General features: G+C 47.4%; 1 protein-coding gene and 1 non-coding gene across 2 annotated transcripts in view; both read left to right on the top strand.

The window, feature by feature from the left end:
* LOC128774434 (protein Shroom2-like) overlaps nucleotides 1-23,474 on the top strand; it is a 93,134-nt gene that overhangs the window by 33,429 nt on the left and 36,231 nt on the right. The gene's annotated exons all lie outside the window — the stretch shown is intronic.
* TRNAQ-UUG (transfer RNA glutamine (anticodon UUG)) lies at nucleotides 4,264-4,348 on the top strand. The gene has a single exon. It is a non-coding gene; the product is annotated as a tRNA-Gln (tRNA).

Below are 23,474 nucleotides of genomic sequence, written 5' to 3'. Positions count from 1 at the left end.
CCTAAAGTTCAAGAGCTTCTCCACACCCCCAGCCCTCCAGAAAACAAGCGACCTGAGAGTTTTTGGAAACTACAATTGAAACTCTTGGTGGCCTAATGTGATTCTTAATTGCTTAGAACCCAGCCATGAGGCCTTGCAAAGTCCTTTGAGAGGAATTTTTTTTTTTTAAGCCTTTAAAGAATAGAGTTTAGTCGGATGGTCCAGTGGAGGTTTTCACGTACGTATACAGCTGTTTCACATATACGTATACATTTCACGTACGTATATGTAGATTGACACTTCTGGGGATCGTCTGTGTTGTTGAATTCGCCCGTTCCCTCTGTTGCGCTGACCGGTGTCACATTGGCAGATTGCGCGTTAGATGCGTGAGTTTCTTTTTTTTAACATCAGAGGCTAATTTTCAGAACATAACTAGGGGTGCCTGGGTGGCTCGGTCGGTTAAGTGTCCAACTCTTGGCTTCCGCTCACGTCATGATCTCACAGTTCGTGAGTTCTGCATTGGCAATGTGGAGCCTAGCTGGGATTCTCTCCCTCTTCCCCTGTGTCTCTCTCTGACCTTCCTCTACTTGCACTGCCTCTGTCTCTGTCAAAATAAATTTTAAAAAAGATTAAATTTCAGGACATAACTGTAAGGAGAGCCAACAGGAGAACAATGTCTGTGAAGATACCTCTCCTTGTTGATGGAGGCAGGCGGCTCTATGCCTTTTCTGACTTCTGCATTTTTGTCATCTGCCACGGAGCTCTCACTTCAACCTTGACTTGACTTGCCCACTTGAGATAAGACCTGTTTTCTACCAGATTCGAGGTCCTTGGAGACCCTGGTTTTATCAGGAGCAGGAGGAGAAGGTGACAGATGACTACAGGGCATGATACCAATTTGGAAAGAAAACTCCACTCTCCAAAAGCTTTGTGCATCTTCCCGTCCATGTACATTTATTTCTAAGCCCTCTTGCTGTGCTAACCTTTTAAAAATTAAAAGAACGTGTATCACTTAGAGGCGGTCTTTTATACAGAAGATACTGTGAATGGTACTCCTGTGTATCTTTGGTTTCTATCCCAAATTCTTGTGAATAGATTAGATTACAAAAATTTTAATTGAACCTCAGGATTAAAATCCGTCCCTGCTATTTTAACAGTTGCCTGCTTGGGATTGTCTCTCTCTCCCGCTCTGTCTCCCTCTGAAATAAATAAATAAATAAACATTAAAAAGAAAAAGAAGTTGTATACGTATATGCAACAGAGAAAGAAAAATTGAGTATATCGAGATTAGTAAATGTTTTTTTTAGTTAGGGAATACAGATGAGTGCCCTCCCCCCTCCCCCGACAGACACACTTCTTTTTTTTTTTTTTTTTTTTTTTTTAATTTTTTTTTTTTTCCAACGTTTATTCAGACACACTTCTTTATGCTTTTGTGTAATTTAAAACTCTGTTGCACTGAATACTTTTTTTTTCTAATTTCTAAAAAATTTTTTAAATTTTAAAAATTTTATTTGGTGGAGAGAGGGGCAGAGAGAAAATGAGTGAGAGAATCCCAAGCAGGCTCTGCGCTGTCAGCGCGGAGCCTGACGTGGAGTTCAGGCTCTCGAACAGTGAGATCGTGGCCTGAGCTGAAATCGAGAGTTGGCCGCTCCATCGTCTCAGCCACTCAGGTGCCCCCTAAATGCTTATTTTTAAGAAAGCAAATGAATGTTGTATACAGCTTTGCAGAACTTGGCTTTTCCAACTAGGGTCATTTGAAGGTGGAAAGATTTATTTCCTTTTTAAAAATTCATGGCATCCTCCATTGCAGCACATCTGGTAAAACAGTGTGTGCGCAAGGATTTTTATGATGCGTAAAATAGGCTGTAAGGTGTCGCATATGCCTTCTGACGCATTTCATGCCTTTTCCCTCCGGCTTACGTGATGCATGGTGAAAAAGCCCTGTGGAGCTTTCGATTTGGACCTTCTGAAATCCCGAGGAAGAGGAAGAGGAGGGGACAGGAGAGAATATCCTGGAGGGGGTGGCCGGCTGCCGGCTGCGTCGTTCCTTACCCTGAGGACTCCTGGGCCGCAGTCCCTGCACCTTATCCTGGGTGGCCGGAACAGTGGAGTCTGTGTTGTCTGACTCTTCCTTTCCGGCATTGCTGGACCCCCTCCAGCAATTATTCAGAATGCGTTCTGTGCAAAAATTACCGGTTTTCTCTAACGGGCCACAGAAGTGGATACTTACGTTCAAATATTCTAATTGATGCCGTGTGGGGTGTGTGTGTCGGTGTGCTCGAATTGTCTAGCACCTTCTTTAATGAGCATTCTGTGTTGGAAATTTCTCTTATTTATGACTTCCTGGGATTTCTTGCTTTCAGTTCTTGTTAAAGTCATGTCACGTTTTAGGGAGTTTGGACCCCTTTCCCTTTTAACCTGGTGTTCTACTTTGCGATACATTTTTTATTTAAACAAATTTCTGAAGGTCCTTGTGAGACTTGGAGGGATTTCACTGAAATACTGCTTTTTAAAAAATTTTTATTTGTTTGTTTATTTTTGAGAGAGAGCGCAGAGAGAGAGAGGGCACGAGTGAGTGAGAGCTAGAGAGAGAGAGGGAGGGAGGGAGAGAATCCCACACAGTCGCCGCACTGGGAGTGCAGAGCCCCAGGCAGGGCTCTAGTTCACCTGATGTGGGGCTCAAACTCACGAGCCGTGAGATCATATCTTGAGCTGACGTCAGACACTTAACCGACTGAGCCACCCTGAAATATTCTTAATTTTTCCTTTGAACTACGGTAGGCAGGTTCCTGTCCTAGGGTCCTTGTGAGAGAATTCACACTGCCTGGTGCATAGTGCTGGATGGCTTTGAACCCTGAATCACAGACATGGTGAGCTCGTAAGAGTGAATCACAGGGTCCCCTCCTTGAGTCTAAAGTGCGTGCCTAGGGTCGCCTGGGTGGTTCAGTCGGTTAAGTGCTCGATGTCAGCTCAGGTCACGATCTCACGGTTCGTGAGTTCGAGCCCCGCGTCGGGTTCTGTGCTGTCATTGTGGAGCCTGGAGCCTGCTTCGGATTCTGTGTCTCCTTCTCTCTCTGCTCCTTCCCTGCTCATGCTCTGTCTGTCTCTGTCTCTCTCTCTAAGATAAACATCAAAAAACATTTTTTAAACAAATAAGTAAAGTGTGTGTCTAATTTGGTGGCCCAAATGCCTGTGGTTCAGGGTTTTCAGAGGGATCTCCCCGACGCCACCCCATGAAGACAGGAAGCTGAAGCAGGTTTCTGTCCGGTCGTTTGGTTAAATGAAACTGCCCGGCCTCAGGAATGCTGTTGTACATTCCATGTCTGGTGGTGAGGGCAGGAGCCTGGAATTTGGTGGTGTCCTCTGTCCCTCCCTCTGTCCCCTTTCCCTTCCCTGCTCCCTCTTCTGGGAGTGGAGTGGGCTTGTCTTGGGGCGTGGGGGTGGGGAGGAACCAAGCTGGACTCTGTCCCCAGGGCTCCTGTGATCTTTTCTGACCCTGTCCCGCCGCAGTCAGAAATGCAAGGTGCCATCCACCCACCTAGTAGGGGCTCGTAATCCAGCGTGCCCTGACTACCAGCAGCCTGCCGGCCCCACTTCTCAGGGACACAGGGGCTCCTGGGGTCCCCAGGCAGGAGCGAGTGCTGGTCACTCATGCGGCTGGTTTCCCGTGTCCTGGCCACACACAGTACATTGTTGCTGTTTTTAATAAAACCTGTGTTTGGGGGAGAGTTTGTGATCTACAGAGAAGTTGCGAAAGTGGCACAGAGCACCCCCATGTGCCCTACGCGCCCAGTTTTCCCCTTGGTAGAGGGAATGGCGGTAGTTTTCTCCAGTGACCCAATATTGATACGTGACCACTAAGCTCGTATTTTATCCAGCTTTCCTTAGTTTTCCTCTGATGCCTTTTCCGTTCCAGGATTTCATCCAACACGCCACAACATACTCAGTTCTCTTGCTGCCTTGGGCTCCTCTTGACTGTGACCATTTCTCAGGCTTCCCTTGTTGTGACCCTGACCGTTTTGAGCCGGGCTGGTTGGCTGTTGTGGAGAGTGCCCTGCTGCTGGCATTTGTCTGATATTTCTGTCACGGTGAAACTGAGGTTCTGGTTTTTGGGGAGGAAGATCACAGAGGTCAAGCAGCATTCTCATTACCCATAATGTTTTTTACTTTGATTTTCCAATTTTCCTAACTTTAGAAGTTAAGATCTTTCACATCTGCTTTGGAAATTTTGAACTCCAGGGGAGGAAAAGCATGGAATTTCCTTCTGAAACTCTTTTTGTGGGAGCCTGGGTGGCTCAGTTGGTTGAGCGTCTGACTTTGGCTCAGGTCATGATCACACTGCTTGTGGGTTCGAGCCCCGCGTCGGGCTGGGTGCTGACTGCTCAGAGCCTGGAGCCTGCTTTGGATTCTGTGTCTCCCTCTCTCTTTGCCCCTCCCTTGCCTGTGCTCTGTCTCTCTCTGTCTCTCAAAAATGAATGAACATTTAAAAAAAAATTTTAACTCTTCTGGCAAAGCAACTTTTTTATTGCAATTGTCCAGCTGGGGTGCAGTTATGGGCTGAATTTTTGTCCCCCCTCTAAATTCATGTATTGAAACCCTAATTCCTAGCCCCTCAAAATGTGATAGGGCATTTAAAGAGGTAACAAAATTAAATGAGGCTCTAATCTAACCTGATTGGGGTCCTGACATGAGGAGGAACAGACAGACAGCAAGGATTCTTGCAGACAGAGGAAGGCCACGTGAGGAAAGTGGCTGTCTGCAGGCCAAGGAGAGCGGATGTATTTCTATTGTTTAAGCCACCCCATCTGTAGGATCCGAGCTGACTGATGTGGCGGGGTGGGGTGGGGTTGGCGATCAACACTGTTGTGCTGTTTGGGCGTTTGTAGACGTCATCGTTTTGAACAGGAAGCCTGCCCAGCATGTCCTATAGATACGTTATTTATTCTGTTCTGTTCTGTACACTACAAATATGTTAGGTTTCAGAATAGCATTGGGATGGCTTGAATTGATACGTTGTCGTGTGCACCTTCTCCCCACATCAGCAAAGCTGTCCGTCGTCAGGGCATATCATATTGTTGTTTTTTTTTTAATTTTTTAAAATTTATTTTTGAGAGAGTGACGGAGAGTGAGCGGTGGAGGGGCAGAGAGCATGGGAGACACAAAATCCGAAGCAGGGTCCAGACTCAGCTGTCAGCACCGAGCCTGATGTGGGGCTCGAACCCACGAACCGTGAGATCATGGCCTGAGCCAAAACCAAGAATCAGACACTTCACCGACTGAGCCACCTTGGTGCCCCGGGCAGATCTCATTCTGTTGGGCTGACAAATTACGGTCCTTCTCTAGAGCGTCAGACATTGGCAAGCCATCTGTGTTAAGAGCCAGATTGTGGCGTTTTTGGTTTGTGGTGTGGCAGGCCACACGGTCGCTGGGGCAGGTGCTGAGTGCACCTGTTGGCCAGCCCTTGCTCTGTTTCGGGAGGACACAGAACCATGACTCTCCCTTGAGGCTGTTGTGTATTTTTGCGGTCATGTCGTTGCTTTTTTGCGTAGGTGGGCCCATCTCTAGGTAACAGTGTCACGTTTTCTCCGGGAAGTCTTCCCGGGCATCTCCTCTGCAGGCCTGCTTCCCAAGTGCCGTGTTGCCACAGAGCGTCTCAGAGAGATCGAGAGCAGCCCATCACCCTGACCAGCGGCCAGCCTGAGCCACCGGACTGGCTCACGGTTCTCCAGAGCATGTACCCCAATCCTGCCTTTGAAACTGCAGGGGAGTCCTCTCAAGCTAGCATCCCTCCTCCTAGATGTGTGTGTGTGTGTGTGTGTGTGTGTGTGTGTGTTCTTGAAAACAAAGGCTTTTATTGTCTCTAGTTGTGGGGAAGGATGAGGGGGTGGAAGCTTCCAGAGTGGAAAGGGCTCAGAGCCCAGGGCTGAACCTTGTCTGCACGTCAGCCCTCCCTGGCCCCTCCTCGCCCTCGTTTCTGCCTTTCTCTGCTCTCCAGTCCCCTGTCTGCTGCAGACGCCCTTCCCCGCGAGTTAAACATCATCCTTGGCAGCTGCCGTCCAGCCTCAGGGACGGGGGATGACGAGGGACTCTGTGTGGCCCCTGTGCCTTATCCAGCTGCCTCCAGTGACTTGTTCTGCCTTGTTCTCCCTGCGGTCCCTGGGCCATGCGGAGCTGGGCTCGATTTTTTGTCCCCCCTCCCAGTGACCTAACCTCTGCTTCTGTACTCACCCATCCCCTTCCCATCCCAGTTGGCGACATCGTCTCAGATACGTCCCTATATGCATCGAGTCCTGTCCCGGCTGGCTCCCCTTCCAGGTTATTAAAGTAGTCTCCTATGCTGGTCTTCCCCCTCCAGCACATCTATGAGCCTAGCTCTGTTTGTGCTCATTCCCTGCTCGAAATACTGTAGTGGCTCCTCCCTCATGGACTGCTGACTTTTAAAAATAATCTGGGCAAACAGGCCAAGGTCACTCACCTGCCGTAGCCTGGATATCTGTATTTTCCTCTCTCCGAGCCTGTGGACTCACTAAGAAAGCCTCTGTGTTGTTCCCTTTTATGACCCGCCTGCCACTGCCTGCCACTTCGGTTCCCGTGTTCCCTGTGCCCAGAACTGCCTGCCTCTCAAGGGTCCCATGCCTCACCCCATCTGAAACACCCACCCCCTCAAATCCACTGTCTTCCTAGAGCTTTCAGTATTTAGTCCAAGTACAGAAAGGCTCTCCCTGTGATTCCACTTGGAGCTTTGTTTTTATGTTTCCTATTTTATTTTATTTTATTTTATATTTTATTTTATTTTATTTTATTTTAATTTTAGAGAGAGAGAGTGCACAAGTGGAGGAGATGGGCAAAGGGAGGGAGGGAGGGAGGGAGGGAGAGAGAGAGAGAGAGAGAGAGAGAGAGAGAGAGAGAGTGTATCCCAAGCAGGCTCCACACCCAGCTTGAAGCCTGATGTAGGGTTCGATCCTATGACCTGGGATCATGACCTGAGCCGGATTCAAGAGTAGGATGCTCGGGGTACCTGGTGGCTCAGTTAGTTAAGCATCTGACCCTTGACTTCGGCTCAGGTTATGATCTCGAAGTTCGTGAGTTCGAGCGCCACATCGGGCTCCAAGCTGACAGTTTGGAGCCTGCTTGGGATTCTTTCTCTCCCTGTCTCTCGGCCCCTCCCCTGTTTCTCCCTCCAAATAAGTAAATAAACTTTAAAAAAAAAAAAAAAAAAGAGTAGGATGCTCAACTGACTGAGCCACCCAGCTGCCCCTGGAGCTTTGCTTTGTGACCTTGTATGGCCTGATACTGATGCTTTGTTTCATGTATACATGATTCCTCGGAGGACACTGGCTGCCCCTGTGGCATCCGTTCCCTCCCGAGGTACCCACCTAGTTCCCACCTTCCTGGGCTGTGTCAGGCTTTGGGCATGGACCTGACTGGTTTAGGGGGGGCCCACTGGTCTTTCCAGTGGTTTATTGTTGTTGTTTTGGTAGTGGGTATGTGTTTCCATTCTGGCCAGTAAAGTGGGTAGGGAGCTCTGGAGGGGGGCTTCAGGGAATAGATGCCCTGTCTTGTGCTGGACACAAACCCAGAACAGAGGGGTCGGCCTCGCAGACCCCTTGGCAGAGGGTGGGCTCACCTGTGAGCTTCTAGGCTTCTCCCGGCCTCACTTTCTCGTTTTCAGTGTTTGTCCAGGAGATCAGAAAACTTTATAAGACTTGGACTTACTGTACCCTTAAAGCTCTATTGTGGTTTAATTGTAGAGGAATTCTCTAACATGTTTCATTTAGTGACTTGCATCGGGACGAACGACGGGTGATCCGAACATCCGTTTCTTCAGGGCTCACTGGTGTTGTCAGGTTACTGTCAGGGAACCAGTAACGAGAGGTGAGTTTATGCCTCACCTCGATGCCTCACCATAAGCTGGAAAGTGCATGTTTAAACCGGGAGCCCTGCCGTGTTCAGCTGTCCGTTTCTCCAGCCTTCCGGAAGGCAGTGCAGTGGTGGTGGGTGTCTGGCTTTGTCCTGTTCCTACTTCCCTGTAGCCCGCTCTGTGACTATTCTCCTGTGCTGTTCCCCCACTAGCTCCCCTGGCCATCATGTCTCCGGTCACAGAACTGCCAAAATGTTCGGCGGGGGGTGGGGGGCTGGCTGGCATCCTGGTTTCCTGATGCTTTTGCTGAGGTGCCTTTTATCAGTCAACATAACCTTGACCCCAGGGGCCCTAGGCGTCTTACCTAGGGAATGAACTGTCCTGTCATTGGATACAGTTCTTGGACTGCAGCTCCCAGACACCAGCATTGTGATGGTAATGATGTACGCTGACCTAACATTGGTATATGGAGGTGCCAGTCTGCACCCCAAGAAGGAGCTGATCCCATCTAGAAAAGAACTTCTGGGGATCAGCTCCTATATGTTCTCTCAATGTTATTGCTGTTTTTTATTTTATTTTCCTTTTATTTATTTTATTTTATTATTATGAAATAGTAGGTGCTCTTTATTTGTTAATATGTATCTTTTGGTAGTGAAGTAGAACTTGCATTCAGAAAAGTAAAAAAGGACAACAGCTGGATGAATTTTCATATAGTGAACACGGCTGTGTTAGTCATTATCCAGATCAAGACATCGAACTTTCCTGTTTCTATGTTCTAGGCCCCACAGGTGCCACTGAACCTCTCCCCTGAAGATGCTGTGTCTTAAATTTTCACACCATAGATTAGCCTCTATTTGACCTTTATGTAAACGAAATAAATATATTCGTGTCCAGCTTTTTCACTCTTCTGTTTAGGAGATTGTAGCTATAGTAGCTCATTTTCTTTGCTGAACCACAGGGTCGTGTGTGTGTGTGTGTGTGTGTGTGTGTGTGTGTGTGTGTGTGTAAGGGGACTTTAGAAAATTCTTAGTGGCTTTGACATCCTTGTGGTCCCTTTTCATCCTTCCCCAGAGATGAGCCATCTTGAACACAGATTTGACATCTGTTGCCTCAGAGCCCACCCCTGGCTGCTCTGTGGCTGGGGTCTGCCTTCCAGAAGATTTATTGTTTTCTCGCAGACACTTTGTAACTACTTCAGTAGAGTGCTCAGATGCATGCTAGCTGCCTCTGCGGTTGATTTCCTTTCATGGAATTTTATAGATGGAATCTGGACTCCCCAAGACATATCAACTTCCCCCTTATAAAAGGGTAATCCAAGTGATAGAATATTGCTTTTGATCTGTTGGGTTTTGTCTTTGGGTTGCTTTTTTTTTTTTTTTTTTAATGTTTATTTCTTTATTTGAGAGAGAGAGAGCAAGAGAGAGAGTGCATGCATGAGCAGGGCAGGGGCAGAGAGGGAGAGAGAGAATCCCAAGCAGGCTCCACACTGTCAGTGCAGAGCCTGACCCGCGGCTCAAACCCACGAACGTGAGATCAAGACCTGAGCCAAAGCCAAGAGTCAGACACTTAACTAACTGAGCCACCCAGGGTGCCCTGTGTTTTTGGTTTCTTAAAGCAGTTAACTGTACTTACTGTTCCGTGCTTGTCTTGGCCTCAGCTCAGTATTCGGGAATCCAGGCAAATCTCCTTGTAGAATAAGCCTGGTGTACCAGGATGACAACATTCAAATCCAAGGGCAAGGAATGAGGCCCTTCACAGGTTGGGGTTCATTTTGAAGCACAAGATAAAGTGCTCAGGGAGTGATGTTCACTGTAGGGACTTGCAGGGCACGTCCTGGTCTCTGAAAGAAATGCTGTTTTACCAAGTCTTTTGCAGTGAGTGACCACAGTGCTCTGCGACACAGTGTGCACCAAAGGAGGTAGGATTGATTGATTGATTGATTTTTTGGTACTAGCTGTGTGAATCCACAGGTGACTGGAAAGTATCAACATACTAAGATATTCACAGATGAACACAAGAGATGCAGTGTTCTGGGGGCCTCCAGATAAATTGAAGTCTGATCAAAGGTGGAAGAGGGTAGCTAGTGGAATAATTAGGTAGCTCAGGAGAGTGACCGACCAGCATCCAGCTGTATAAAGGGTGCTGTTCCTAAGAAGACTGTGTGGCAAGCCTTGGCCAGTCCTGACCTATGATCACCGTTCTTATCCTCACTAGTGATTTTGCAGCCTGAGTTCTGATGTCCTGCAAAAATGCTGCGTTAGCTTCTGGACGCAGCATTCCCCGGTGTCCTTGAGCGGTGGCTGATTCTTCTAAGGATGTCTCCCCTTTGATTTAATCATGTCCCAATGGAATTAACTTTTTTTTTTTTTTTTGAGAGAGAGAGACAGACAGCACAGGCGAGGGAGGGGCAGAGAGGGAGACACAGAATCCAAAGCAAGCTCCAGGCTCTGAGCTGGCAGCACTGAGCCCGACACGGGGCTCGAACTCACGGACCGGGAGATCATGACCTGCGCCGAAGTCAGACACTTAACCGACTGACCCACCCAGGCGCCCCTGGAATTAACTTTTAAAATAGTTGTTCTTTAACCTTTGCATCTGTAGCTGCATTTCTCCTTGCCCATAATGCAGGATAGGGGCGGGAGAAGGAATCTCTTACGGATTTGAGAAGCTTCTGTTATCGGGGGGTTAATGCCCCATATGCGTTGGGGCAAATGTGAGGATGGAAATCTACATTCATGAATTCACCGGTCCATTGCCGGGTCACAGCAGACCCCAAATTTGTGTGTTCTTCGCGGCTGTTTGTATGTTACTGAAGTTAAGTCAGGTGTCTAGAGAGAGACGTCCTAGGAGGTAAAATTGAGAGAGAAGTTCTAGGAGATAAAATCTTCTGCTACAAGGTTATCGGGAGAGGAAATAGAGGGAGCCCATACGATATGTTTTAATGGTTCACCACTAATTAGATATATGACCTTGAACGAGCTACTTCATATCTCTGAGCTGAATAAACTGCCCTTTGACCAACTTTTTAACCCCATGAATCTGTTTATCTCCACGATGAGGGTGGTCAGGTGCATGTCCCACATGGTGGGAAGGTTTCACAACGCATGCCGAGCGCCCAGCCAGTGTCCTGCATGAGTGAGCCATTGAGTGAAGGGTGTTTTGTTGTTATTCCTGGAACACACACACAGCTTCTGTTCCATTCACGTACCTTGATCACCTAAAGGGCCAGAGCAAATGAGCTTCCACTTAGACGGGAATGTCTCTCGGGTTGGAAGATTTGCCCAGCAGTACAAGCTAGGTGTGTGTGTGTGTGTGTGTGTGTGTGTGTGTGTGTGTGTGTGTGAGAGAGAGAGAGAGAGAGAGAGAGAGAGAGAGGGAGAGGGAGAGGGAGAGAGAGTGTGTATGTGTGTGAAATACAGAACACGGGAGCATGGTGAAGGTGTCTCTCCCTGCCTCCCTAATCTTCTGCAGCTCCAAACAGTCCCAGCACAGCTTCTTTTGACAGCTGGTGTGACAGTGCTGCAAGCCACAGGCATCTGAGGGCCCAGGAAGCAGGGAGTACCCGCTGTGCTTAAGCAAACATGCCAGAGGAGAGGCTGGAGGTGCCCGCTGGCAGGAGCGGTCCCCGTGGAAGCTGGTACACGCTCACCATCTCTGCTTCCTCTGGTTGATCTCGTTCCCTCTGCAACACGCTCTGCTTTTCTTCCAATCTCCCAGTGACTCGCTCCGGGGAGACACGGCTTCCCATGGCCTTGGTTTCAGAGGCAGCCTGAGATGTGGCATCACATCTTTGGCTCTCCCGCGGGGGGTACTGGTGGCCTCCCAGCCCTTCCTATGTGACGTGGGCATCTCTTGGAGTTTTGTGGGGTAGAGGAGGTCTCCCCTCCGCTAAGGGCTTGCGGGGCCAGTTCCTCTGGGGTGACTGTCAGTTTTACAGGCTGCCTAGAGCGTGTCCTTATCGGCCCCTCGTTTAAGAGCCTTCTGCCGGAAGTGGGGGGCTGAGTCCCCCTCTCCTTCACCCCATCCCGTCCACGTATCTTCCTCTGGAGTGGAGGCGCTAATGGGAAGACAGAGCAAGGCTGACCATCACCCAGACAGTGAACTTGGCCAACCTGTCAGCTAGCACTTGGACACACAAGCCGACAGACAAGACGGGGTGCTTTTTCCCAAGGTTGAAAGGACTGGTGACTGCTGTATGCGGTTTAACGAGGTACGGATGCAGTACATTGTATGAAAGCGTGCGTGTTGGTGTTTAAAACAGGTGGACGCAGAGCAGATGGCCCGTATGTTCTGTGAGCGTTTTGGGTTGGTGGGGGTCCTGGGGTCTGTGGTTTCCTCCCCCTCACAGCTGGGAGCCCTTGAAGGGAACGCCACTCTGCTCATCAGCAAACGATTCTGGCATTTGAGACGCATACACCCAAGGCCCTCACGTGGTCATTGGATGGACATCTTGGGTCCAGGCTGGGCTGTCCCCCCCCCCCCGCCTGCCCCCCGCTCCAGCACAGAGTAACCTCACGTCCCTTGTTGGCTCATTCCCCCCCTCCCCACGCCACAGCACCTGCGGGGCTGTCCACTGCAGAGACTGAAGTCCCCGCCAGTGTCCACATCGTTCTCTGATCTCCCACACTTGGGTTTTGCTAAGAGCCATCACTTTCTTGTCACTCCCCGCCCCCCGCCCCTCCTGGCCCCCCACTTCCCTTTATGTCTGTCACTGGTGCCGGGGAGAGGTCATGACTTCAGGAAGATACGCAGTTTTGTTTTCTGGGTTCAGGTTACTGTGCATGTTCCTACTTTCCTGCTGGATGATGGCAGACAAGTATGAAGTCAGACACTGGCCGTCAGCTGGACTTAGGTTTTTTAATTTTTTTTAACGTTTATTTGTTTATTCTTGAGAGAGAGAGAGAGAGACAGAGCATGAGCAGGGCAAAGAGAGAGGGAGACACAGAATCCGAAGTAGGCTCCGAAGCAGAATCCGAATCCAGGCTGTCAGCACAGAGCCCCACATGGGGCTCGAACTCACAAATTATGAGATCACGACCTGAGCCGAAGTGAGACGCTTAAGTGACTGAGCCACCCAGGTGCTCCTGGACTTAGTTCTTAAGTATTCCCTGCAGCTTCCTAACTTGACAAAACCCAGACCCCTACTTAGGAAGGACTACAGGTGATTCAACATGAAAATTCATGGACTTGGGGTCTCCTTGTTTTATCAAACCTTCAGTGGCTTGAGGGGATCCGGTCTTTCTCTTCTACCCTATTTAAATGTTTCATACGGTTCTTGAATTTTAAAAGATTTTCAAAACAAATGCTTCCCACGTGTGTTGCCCATTTGCTTTTGAGTAAGGTGAGGGGGCGTGACCAGGGATGAACCCCGATATCACGACCTGAGCCGAAGTTGGACACTCCACCGGCTGAGCCACCCAGGTGCCCTGGTTCTGATTTGGATTTAAATGACAATTTCATAATTGTCCTCAACTCCAGCAATATGTCATTATTTCAGTTTTACCATCATATATTCATAAGCCTTTCTAGCAGTGAACCGAAAATAAGGCAGGACAGGCTTTATCAGTTTCAAGGGAGTGTTCATTTAAAAACAGCCCATTAGGGGCACCTGGGTGGCTCAGTCGGTTAAGCGGCTGACTTCGGTTCGGGTCATAATCTCATGGTCCGTGAGTTCGAGCCCCACATTGGGCTCTGTGCTGACAGCTCAGAGCCTGGAGCCTGTTTCGGATTCTGTGTCTCCCTCTCTCTGACCCTCCCCCGTTCATGCTCTGTCTCTCTCTGTCTCAAAGATAAATAAAAACGTTAAAAAAAAAATTAAAAAAAAATAAAAAATGAAAACGGCCCATTAAATTATGTACTGGAATGAGCTTGTAGTTAAAAATCTCTTACTAAGAAGACCTCTTATTAAGCTCAGAAGGACATGACATCTAATTCCAACGGCTTTGTGTTTCATTGAAGTAAAGAAATTCGTATCAGTGAAGTGTTAACTGATACAGTGTCTAGCTGTCAATTAAATTGGAAAATGTACTTGTTTATTATAAAAACTGAGTGCCTTCCATGCTATGAAAACCTAATAGTGTGCTTGCCTAGAAGGTCAGAAGGGGGCTGCATGGGTGCGATGTGCTAGAGATCACGCTCTGGGATTCTTTTGATCCCCATAACTTCCGGTTAGTTTTTTCCATGGCTCAGTGCCTAACAGCCTCCTGAGTGTCTGTGACAATGAATGACAGGCTGTATCAATGGAATTTGGGTAGAGTCATTTGGGGAATATATATTTTTTTATTTTTTATTTTATTTTTATTTATTTTTTTTTTAATTTTCTTTTTTCTTTTTTAAAATTTTCATCCAAATTAGTTAGCATATGGTGCAACAATGACTTCAGGAGTAGATTCCTTAGTGCCCCTTCCCCATTTAGCCCATCCCCCCTCCCACACCCCCTCCCGTAACCTTCAGTTTGTTCTCCATATTTAAGAGTCTCTTCTGTCCCCCTGCCTGTTTTTATATTATTTTTGTTTCCCTTTCCTTACGTTCATCTGTTTTGTCTCTTAAAGTCCTCATGTGAGTGAAGTCATAGGATATTTGTGTTTCTCTGATTGACTCATTTCACTTAGCATAACACCCTCCAGTTCCATCCACGTAGTTGCAAATGGCAAGATTTCATTCTTTTTGATTGCAGAGTAATACTCCATTGTATATGTATAGACCACGTCTTCTTTAAATTTATTTTTTAATTCTTTTAACGTTTATTTATTTTTGAGACAGAGACAGAGCATGAACGGGGGAGGGTCAGAGAGAGAGGGAGACACAGAATCCGAAACAGGCTCCAGGCTCTGAGCTGTCAGCACAGAGCCCGATGCGGGGCTCAAACTCACGGACCTCGAGATCATGACCTGAGCCGAAGTTGGACGCTTAACCAACTGAGCCACCCAGGTGCCCCCACATCTTCTTTATCCATTCATCCATTGATGGCCATTTGAGCTCTTTCCGTACTTTGGCTGTTGTTGATAGTGCTGCTATAAACATGGGGGTTCATGTGTCCCTTCGAAACAGCACACCTGTATCCTGTGGATAAATGCCTAGCAGTGCAACTGCTGGGTCATAGGGTAGTTCTATTTTTAGTTTTTTGAGGAACCTCCATACTGTTTTCCAGAATGGCTTCACCAGCTTGCATCCCCATGGGAATATATTTAAAAAAAAATTTTTTTTTAATGTTTGTTTATTTTTGACAGAGAGACGGAGCATGAGTGGGGGAGGGGCAGAGAGAGAGAGGGAGACACAGAATCTGAAACAGGCTCCAGGCTCTGAGCTGTCAGCACAGAACCCGATGCGGGGCTCGAACTCAGGGACCACAAGATCATGACCTGAGCTGAAGTCGGGTGCTGAACCGACTAAGCCACCCAGGATCCCTGGGAATATTTTTAAAAGAGGCTTCGGGAGTGCCTGGGTGGCTCAGTCAGTTAAACGTCCAACTCTTAATTTGGGCTCAGGTGATGATCTCACAGTTCGTGAGTTCAAACCCTGTGGAAGGCTCTGTGCTGACGGTGTGCAGCCTGCTTGGGATTCTCTGTCGCATGCTTTCTCTGTCTCTCTCTCTCAAATACTAAAAGCAACTTCAGGTCATACAGTTAGTCCCCTGCTCCTTGGCTACAGAGAGAGAGCTCACCATATCCTCAGAAGTGTGCAGACGTCTATGCTATTTGCTTTACTGGCTCACGTTCCCCCTTTTTCAAAGCACCCCCATTTCCTTACGAAAATCTCCCCACTCTTAGGTCTTGTCGAGAGGAACCCCTGCTTGTCACCATGCCCTTCTAAGGGTCAACCAAATCTCTTGGCTTCCTGTCCCTGGTAGAGCCCTGGTAGTCTCATGATCTCTTAGCCAGTCTTTCCTTTTTCCTCTTAATTAAATACTTATTTTGCAATCACTGTGCATTCATTTGCCAATGTCAAAAGATAGAGGGTTCCCTGGTGGTAGCACCTTGTAAAGCTCTAGTAACGATATCTCAACCAGATACTGATGCGGATACAGTCAAGATACAGCACCTTTCCATCACCATGAGGACCCACACTGGTTTTGCTCCAGCCCCTTCCTGACATTAAGCCCTAGCCACTGTTTTTATAATTGTATTTCAAGAATACTAGCTAAATGGGATTGGCTGTTTTCACTGGGCATAATTCTCTAGAGATTTGTCCAGGTTCCTGGATCGAGAGTTCATTGTATTGCTGAGTAGTCCCGGCTACTTAATATACATAATACATATTCATTCATATGTAATACATATTTATTCATTGCATCTTGACCAGCCGGTTTCTGCCCTGAGCCTGACTTCCTACTTTCCTCCTCTTTACTTTCTGGAACCTTCTGGGGCAGTTCCCAGTGCTGTGGTTTCCATGATTCCCTACATCCTTCTAATAGAACTCACTTTGCTTTTGAGAACCAGACCCTTCCCGTCAGAGCCCTCAATGATCCATAGTCTGGGGATTACCTGGTCAGATCAGTGTGGCTCATGCTAACGAGTCAGCCAACAGGCTGGAGCTTAAACAACAGTGCAGTTCTTGCCACTCCGATGTTTGAGTTCCTTGCCCGTTCTTCCAGCATTTTCCTACAAGGTCTGTGTGGAGACGATGCCATCATTCAGATGCACATATAGAGATGTGGAAAGGTACAGAATTTCTATGTACTCTGTCAGAATACTGGGGCTCTCACTCTTTAGTAATACTGTATTCTTTCAGCTTCTGCTTTCTGTGCTACCTCTGTTCGGCCTTTATAAAGATAAAAGTCGAGGGGTGCTTGAGTGGCTCAGTCAATTGAGTGTCCGACTTTGGCTCAGGTCATGATCTCACGGTTTGTGAGTTTGCGCCCCGCGTCGGGCTCTGTGCTGACGGCTTGGAGCCTGGAGCCTGCTTCGGATTCTGTGTCTCCCCCTCTCTCTGTCCCTCCCCCATTCATGCTCTGTATCTCTCTCTCAAAAGTAAATAAACATTTGAAAAAAAAAAACTTAAGAGGTTGAAAAACTTCTGTGGTAAAACTGTTATTGACTGTAGCCTGGGATTAGAGCTGAGGCGACTAGAGTCTGTTTTATCCCTTCAGCTTCTAGTTTTGAATTAACAGGAGTTCACTCTATTAGATAAGAAGCCTGTCACTGCTTCATTCTGCTCATTTAAAGAGTTATGGCCCTGCAGAAAGGGCCTGCTCATTAACGGCAGTCTCTCGTGAAGATAGGGATCTATTGGAGTGCAGGACGTGACCATCAGCGGTCGAGCCATTCAGACCTTCTCGGGTTAGTGCCCGAGAAAAGGCTGTGTGGCAGAAACCCAGCAGTACCTCCCGGCAACACATTCCACTAAAGATGATTCATTGCAGTATTCAATTAACTAGACTTATTTTCCATGCTCTGCTTTTTGTTGTTGTTGTTGTTGTTTATTTTTTGAGAGAGAGCTTGAGTGAGCAGGGCAGGGGCAGAGAGAGAAAGGGAGAGAGAGAGAATCTGCACTGTTAGAATCACACACGGGGCTCCAACTCACAAAACCGCGAGATCATGACCTGAGCCGAAACCAAGGGTTGGCCACTCAACCGACTGAGCCACCCAGGTGAAGAAGGACCCTTCTCCTTCCTCTCTGCCTTTGCAGCCCCAGGGGTACGCCACGTGTAAGAGTTGTCCTGCTCAGCATCTGTCTCGATCCTTGCTACCTTTTCATAACATCTGGGGCTTAATTCTTATTGCCAACACCTTGAATCTTTGTTTGAGCTGGGTCTGTTGAAGCCTTGCTTTCTGCTACACGCAGTGTCCCCTGGGACACACTTCATGCCTTACCAATGCACTAATCTGCATGAACTGCAGGTTTCAAGACTGTTGAATTAGACCCAGGGTAAGAATGACTGTAGAATTGGAGTTTTGAGATTGTAAAAGCTGAAAGATGTGAAGTACAGTCGGGATTGAATTGATGATTTTGATGGGTAAGGAAACAAAGGCCCAGAAAAGATCAGTGGTTTGACCCGAGTGTGTGTTTGCATCTCTGGGGAAAGCTGGAAATTTAAGTTCTTTCTTCAGTCCCTGGCATCCAGCCTGTGAGTTTTCAACAGTGGATGATGTGGTCCTATTATCTGCCTTATCCCACCCTCCGCATGCAATTTAAAACAATCCAGAAAGTATTTTCAAAGCTCTGAGAATGTACCTCTTGGGCTTTGCAGATTACTTGTTTTAAGAGGAAAGGAAAGCCTGTTATAATATGGCTGTTTCTTGGGGTGTCTGGGTGGCTCAGTTGGTTAAGCACCTGACTGACTCTTGATTTCGGCTCAGGTCATGATCTCACAGTTGGTGAGTTCGAGCCCCACTTCAGGCTCTGTGCTGACAGTACAGAGTCTGCTTCAGATCTCTCTCTCCCTCTCTTCTCTGCCTCTCCTCTGCTTGCGCTCTCTCTGTCTTCCAAAATAAATAAACATTAACATTTTCCTTTAAATATGTGGATGTCGGGGCATCTGGATGGTTTACTCAGTTAAGCATCTGACTTTGCGTTCAGGTCATGATCTCATGGTTCATGGGTTCGAGACCAGTGTCAGGCTCTGTGCTGATGGCTCAGAGCCTGGAGCCTGCTTTGGATCCTGTGTCTCCCCGCCCCCCCCCCCCCCCCGCCCCTCACTTGCTTGTACTCTCTTTCGCAAAAATAAACATTAAAAAAATTTTTTTAAATGTGGGTGTTTCTTGGGTAAACCCTAACCCTGGTACCACCAGTTCATAAAGGAGCCCCCTCAGTCTTTCCTTGGTTGGGGGGGGGTGACGGGGATCCATGATCCTGTGGAAGGTCAGGATGTCCCCATTCCCCTGCCAGGACTCCGAACGGCAGACGGCCAGTAGAGGAGCTCCTGTGGCTTCTTGGGAAAGCCCAGGTCTTATTCTGGAACCTTTAAGTCACTGTGGCAGAAGGTCTTTGCTCCCATCTTGGTCATACCCTTTCCTTTTTGTAAAAGGAAGATGTATCCTTTCCCAGGGCTGTCCCAGAGATGCAAACAGGTTGCTTAAACAGGTTTATTGTCTCTCAGTTCTGGAAGCTGGAGGCCAGATGTCAAGGTGTCAGTGGCCGTCCTGCCCTGAAGGTTCCTGGGGACAATCCTTCCTTGGTTACGGATGCATCCCTCCAGTTGCGGCCTCTGTCTTCGCGTGGTCTTCTCTCCTGGGTGTCTGTGTCCAAATTTCCCTCTCGTAAGAACATCAGCCATTGGATTAGAGCCCACTCTCGTCTAGTATGATCTCTTAAATCGAGTCCATCTGCAAAGACCCTGAATCGAAATAAGCTCACATCCCCAATTCCTGGAACTAGGACTTGGGCATCTGTCTTTGGGGCACAGAGTTCAGCCCATAAAAGAGAGCGAGGGGCGCCTGGGTGGCTTAGCCCGTCAAGCATCTGGCCCATGATTTCCTCTCAGGTCATGATCTCTTGGATTATGCGTTTGAGCCCCCCCTTCTCTCCCCCCCCCCCACATCCTTGTCGGGTGCTGCGCTGACAGTGTGGAGCCTGTGTGGTACTATCTCTCCCTCTCTCTCTGCCCCTACCCCCATCAAAATAAATAAATAAACTTAAAAATACGATACAACTTGGTTTTGAGTTATAATCTACATATAGAACACTGTTCACATTGTAAGCATAGGCACTGATGAATTTTCACATAGTATGCCACACTTGTAACCCAGATGAAGGAATGGAAGAAACCGGTGTCTTTTTGTCTTTGTCTTTCTTTTCTTTTCTTTTTTCTTTTCTCTTCTTTTCTTATACCTTTTTTTTATACCTTTTTTTAAGGTATACACCTTAAGGAAAGCCTCCCCTCTTCCCCCAGGCTCTTTAGTTTGGTTTGTGCTTTTAAATCTTGTATGTTGCTGACACTTCTGGCTGGGTATACTGTAATAAAACCTCTGATGATAGGGGTTAGGAAGAAATTCCTGCAATGCTTGTGTCTCAGGTGTATTTATATCTTTATTTTTTACTTAGGGAACCCTCATATTGAACAAGTACACGTTTTGGCCACAGTGGCTTCCTAAGAACTCTATTGTAAAGAATACATATAGGGGCACCTGGGTGGTGGCTCAGTCAGTTAACGTACGACTTGGACTCACGGTTCCTGAGTTCGAGCCCCACGTCGGGCTCTGTGCTGACAGCTCAGAGCCTGGAGCCTGCTTCGGATTCTGTGTCTCCCTTTTCTGCCCCTCCCCAGCCTGCTCGCGCTCTCTCTCTCTCTCTCTCTGAAAAATAAACATTTAAAAAAAATTTTTTTAATGAACTCTAAGCAAGGAGGGATGGCCATTTTTTGTTTGTTTTTTAAAGTTTATTTTGAGAGCGAGAGAGAGTGGAGAAGGGGCGGAGAGAGGCGGAGAGAGAGAATCCCCAAGCAGTCTCCACACTGTCAGCACAGGGTCTGATGGGGAACTTGAGCTCATGATCCATGAGATCGTGACCTGAGCTGAAGGTCGGATGCTGAAGTTGGATGCTTAACTGACTGAGCCACCCAGGCGCCCCAAGGACCCCTCTTTAAATGAGAGCAAGAACATTGTTGACTTTTGTCACTTAGGTTTTAATTTTTTTTTTTCAAATCATAGGCTGTTCACTCTTTTATGAAGAGAAAAAGTGGCATTTCTGTCTTATGTCCTACATGTCAAATACAGTGAAAAGAACCTCTGCCTGTTGTGTAAAATATTTTAGCTGTATTTGGAATCGGTCACTGTTCCTAAGCTGCCTTTGTTTTCCAGATCCTTGGGTAGAATTTGTTTTATAGTCTGTCATGGGAGATAGCTGCTTCCCTGCTCTTTTGAACAGTGATTGTAAAATCCCAAGTAGTCCCACATCAGTCCTAACAGACAAATATACACTTTACATCAAATTTTCCCCTAAAAGGACTGGATAAAGCACAAGAGACAGAATGACACCAGGCTGCAGCTAGCCTAAAAAATGACTTTGCTGAGAGCTTTGCCATATTGTGTTAAGCCACCGAGACCCTGGAAGAGGTGGTGACTCCCTCTATCCTCAACGTACGCAACCTGGAGGTGTGTTGGGGCTCCTACCTGTGTGCCTTGCCTCTGCACACTTTTACGTATCGTAAACTAAGCGTGTAAAATTAACTCAGTGTGTTTAGTTAACTGGTGAGTAATTCAATCTTTAACTTGGGAAAAACTGGAAGTGGGCTATGAAGCATATTTTTTTTTAATGTTTTTTTAAATGTTTTTATTTGTTTTTGAGAGAGAGACAGAGCGTGAGTGGGGGAGAGGCAGAGAGAGAGGGAGAGACAGAATCCGAAGCAGGCTCCAGGCTCTGAGCTGTCAGCACAGAGTCCGATGCAGGCTCGAACTCATGAACTGTGAGATCATGACCTGAGCCCAAGTTGGACACTTAATGTATTGAGCCACCCAGGCACCCCAGCATATTCTAACATCTAGTAAAAGATTGTACGCCCCCCTCCCCAAACCACAACCAAAAGGTCTGAATTTAGGGCTCCTTGAGTGGCTGGCTTAGTCAGTTGAGCGTCCAACTTCAGCTCAGGTTCTCACAGTTCTCACAGTTCAGATCTCACAGTTCGTGGGTTCAAGCCCCATGTCAGGCTTTGCACTAACAGCATGAGCCTGCTTTGGATTCTCTGTGCCCCCTCTCTCTGCCCTTCCCCCTGCTCATGCTCTTCCTCCCTCCCTCCCTCCTCCCCACTCTCTCTCAAACATAAACATTAAATAAACAAAGAGGTTTAAAAAAAAAAGAAAAGTTCTGAATTTGCTCTGTCTTGGCTGAAGCTGTGGCCACTACTGTGCCAGGAGAATTAAGTTCTTTTATTTTGAGTCTCTTTTTTTTCTTAAGACTTTAGAATGTTTCCATATTTGCTCCCAAAGCTATGAATGAACTTGGGAGAAACAAACAACATTAAGCATTGAAGGTTTTGCCTGGACAAGTTGGCCACTGGAAAAAGTCAGCGAAGAGTTTTCTGATTTTTATGCAATCTCATTAGGACTGGAGTAGCTTCAATCTCCAGTGTTTTTCTTTTTCATGATTGAGAAGGGTTCCAAATTAGATAATAGTTTGGCTAACTTTGGTTTGATGCTAACTTCAGCTCACTGTGGATAAATAATATTACTCATGAGCTGAGGAATGTGTTTAGTGTAATAAAAACTTGCTTTCATGTAGTCTCATTTATATTAAAACAATTAGATTTTGTACGTATCAACCCTGCTTCCATCCATGGTTTTTAGTTTTTTCTTTTATGGGTTTTTTGTTTTGTTTTTTTGGTTTTTCTGGTTTTTTGTTTGGGTTTTTTTTACAGTGGTTTATACCATTAGTCTTTGCCATCAAAGAGTACAGGCATTAGACAAACAGAAATGTGATGACTCCTCATAGCTGCTGGATTTTTTTTTTTCTTTAGGGTATGTGCAGTTTGTCTTACTCTTTTTTTAATATAATATTTTGTTTAATGTTTATTTTTGAGAGAGAGAGAACAAAGCTGGGGCGGGGGTGGGGGTTGCACAGAGAGAGGGAGACAGAATCCAAAGCAGGCTCCGTGCTATCGGCCAAAGTCGAATGCTTACCTGACTGAGGCACCCAGGTGCCCCTTAAATACGAACATCAGTAAGCAAGACATGTAGGTTTTCTTAGCCTGTTTCTCAGACATGATAAATTATGCCTCTCAAAATAAATAACATTTTAAAACATTTATTTATTTATTTATTTATTTAATTTTATTTTATTTATGTTGAAAGGGATCACATACTTGCAGGGCAGGGACAGACAGAGAGAATCCCAAGTAGACTCCACACTGTCAGTGCAGAGCCCAACGTGGGGCTCGAACTCTTGAACCATGAGATAATGACTTGAGCCAAAACCAAGAGTCAGAAACTTAACTGACTGAACCACCCAGGTACCTTGCTCTGGATATTTAAAGAATTATGACTCATTTGAAAGCATCCATGTCTTCTGGCTGGATTGTTCTGGTTTTCTGAGGACCTCGCCGCAGGCACGTCACGGGAGCATGGGCGACCTAGACCGTTGAGTGTGCTGCCCGAACACCCAGCTCTGGTGCGTGGCCGGCTGGCCACCTCCCGGGCCCCGAGACTCTTCGGGTCTCTCTCTGCTGTCTGCACGGTAGCTATAGCATCTGCGGGCCCGTGTGTTCTTTCTCGGGGGCCCCAGATGTGTCTGCTTCTGATGCAGCCTCACAGGGCGCCTGGGTGCCTCGGTCGGTTAAGCGCCTGACTCCTGATTTCGGCTCGGGTCCTGATCTGTTCATGGTTCGTGAGATCAAGCCCTACATCAGGCTTTGCACTGACAGCATGCAGCCTACTTGGGATCCTCTCTCTCCCTCTCTCTCTGCTCCTCCCCTCCTCTTGGTCTCTCCCTCTCTCTCTCTCAAATAAACAACAAAAAAACCCTGATGCGGCCTCCAGCTGACGCCTGCTTCCGTCCCCTGTGCCAGGACCACCGCACAGCCACCCTCCCTGCAGGGGAACGTGGCCGTCCCCTCCTGTGGCGGATTCCTACTGTGGGGAGAGCAGGGCTTCTGGCCTCCAGAGACTGATGCTCACCAGTGGTGGGAGGGTATCGCCCTGGAAGATACAGTCGGGCCTGGAGAACTCAGTGCTTGACTAGGGTGCCGAGGGAGCCCACATGAGAG

The sequence above is a fragment of the Panthera pardus genome, unplaced genomic scaffold (genome assembly GCF_024362965.1).
Source record: "Panthera pardus isolate Hobbes unplaced genomic scaffold, ASM2436296v1 HiC_scaffold_306, whole genome shotgun sequence".
NCBI lineage: Eukaryota > Metazoa > Chordata > Mammalia > Carnivora > Felidae > Panthera > Panthera pardus.
This window is presented reverse-complemented; position numbering and strand designations above follow the sequence as displayed.